The sequence below is a fragment of the Condylura cristata genome, unplaced genomic scaffold (assembly GCF_000260355.1).
Source record: "Condylura cristata isolate star-nosed mole 26May11 unplaced genomic scaffold, ConCri1.0 scaffold00006, whole genome shotgun sequence".
In the NCBI taxonomy this organism is placed as follows: Eukaryota; Metazoa; Chordata; class Mammalia; order Eulipotyphla; family Talpidae; genus Condylura; species Condylura cristata.
The window spans coordinates 65,520,757-65,522,978 of record NW_004567107.1 but is presented as its reverse complement, the minus strand read 5'-3'; the positions used below and the strand labels follow the sequence as shown (position 1 = coordinate 65,522,978).

Below are 2,222 nucleotides of genomic sequence, written 5' to 3'. Positions count from 1 at the left end.
GCAATGACTGCCTCCTAGATGATACAATAATTTAAGAGAAAAGATTCATGTGTATAGGATGTTGAAAATACCTCCTTTGCCCTTAAAAAAATGCTTTATGATGCTTCCATGAATATGCAGAACTACAAGTTCATATCTAAATTAAATTAAATTATTATTTACATTTTAAAATTCCAGGGATTCGGGGCCTCCCTGGTGGTGCAGTAGATTAAAGTACAATACTAAGAAACTAAAGCCACTTCAGCATGAGTTTGATACCCGCCCCGGAGATGACCCACATGGTGTGGCAGACTTCTCCTGACCCGCCCGCTACTCCCCTCAGCAGTGTACTTCATCAATCTGCCTGTTCTGCTCCCCACTCTATCTTTGGTGATCCTCTCACTGCCCCTGCACCCCAGTTCTATACATAAATAAATAAATCATTAAAAAAAAAAGCAATAGACTTAGTTCTTCAAATGAAACTAACATGTAATAAGATAAAAAGAAGCACTCTGCTAAAAAACAAAAGCAAATAAATAACAGACAAAACTCTCAAAACATAATTATAAACCACCTAATCATTACAGCTGGCTAAAATACTGCATATCTTAAGTTTTTGCTGTCTTTACAAGTTTTTAGGGTACAACAGACAACAGACTCACATCTAACCCCAACACCTAGCATAGTTTCCTCTAAATTTTTGGAGCTTACTATTCAGAATTATTCACATTCTAGAAAGAATTCTGCTTGGAATCAATGTAAGTCATAACCTTTGTGAACTTATATATCATGATGCAGTATAGTGTGATTCTCACATACTCAGTGGACTCTTAGAAAACATTATTTAGCAAACATTTATATGTACTGAGGCCCTACTAGGTATTATGTGGACTATGAAAAAGATAAAATATATTATTTATTCCATTCCAGTGATTATTGTTTGGGAGTGTGTGTGTGTGTGTGTGTGTGTGTGTGTATTTCTAAGACACTAAGTAGAGAAAATTTGGAGAACAGGCAAGGATGTAGACAATTTCAAGAAGGCAAATAGTTCAAATTTGTTTGAAATACAAACAAACCGTGCCCTTTAGAGTGTAGAACTAAATAAGATATACTCTCTTTTTTCAAAGCAATGGTTTTTACCTGGAATGGAAAATGAGCTCTAATCCTAGGAGATTGTACATACCAGGTTAAGAAGTTTATGCTTTATTCTGAAGAAAGTGGATATTCTCTGAGATCTTATGCAGGGTGTGGGAGGTCAGCTATGCTGTACTGAAATACATTACAAAATTATTATGATATTCTATTCCAAGAATAAAACAGGAATAGAGAGGACAGATGCAAGATTTTACAGGGGCAAGTCAGTAGAGCGAACATAGCATTTCTATCCTAGGGTCATCCAAAAGAGAAGCAGTTGTGAGTTTGGTATTGGTTTTGCTCTTCAGCTGCTACATGGATGCAGAATTCTAGGGAAGAAAAGCTTAGAAGTCATGAATAATGACTTGGATTTTAAAAATATTGTCCCAGAGATAACTAAAGTCTGGAAGGAATGAGATTACCAGGGTGAGTGTGGAGAGAGCAAGGGAGAAGATATACATAGGAATAACCATGGCCTTTATGTGGAAGGAGAAAAAGACAAGGAGGACAAGGTCATGAGGACAAAGTAGAATCAGAAGGAGGTAGTAGTCACCAATATCAAATGTCACAGGGAAATCAAGGAGAATAAGTACTGAGAAAAAATCAGGAGAGACAGGAGCGAGAGATACTGTAGTCTTTCAAAAGACAAGTTACAGGAGAATGAGAGGAGGAGATAAGAGTATGAAATTAAGAATGAGTAAGAGAACAAATTAATTATACATTTGAAATTTTGGATGCTTTCAGGAAGGAGAGGATAGAATCACAAAGATATATGTTAGGTTACAGGAACATGTTGCAGATTTTAAAATCACAAAGTAAGTTTTTAAAAATAAAGTCCTGGATCCTCCCTGGTAATGCAATGGGTTAGGAAGCAGCACTGCAAGCTAGCTACTGCCACTTCAGTGTGAGTTTGATTCCCGGCCCCTGAGGTGATCCACATGGTGTGGCAGACCTCTCCTGACCCACCTGCTGCTCTCCCCAGCAGTGTACTTCGTAGATCTGCCTGTTCTGTTCCCCACTGTCTTTGGTGAAACCTCTCACCACCCCTGCACCTCTGACCAGTACCCCAGTACTGGTATAAATAAATAAATAAATAAATAAAAATAAAA

General features: G+C 37.5%; 1 protein-coding gene across 1 annotated transcript in view; it reads right to left on the bottom strand.

Moving 5' to 3' along the window:
* Positions 1–2,222, bottom strand: part of RECK (reversion-inducing-cysteine-rich protein with kazal motifs) — a 71,719-nt gene that overhangs the window by 47,951 nt on the left and 21,546 nt on the right. The window lies entirely within an intron of this gene.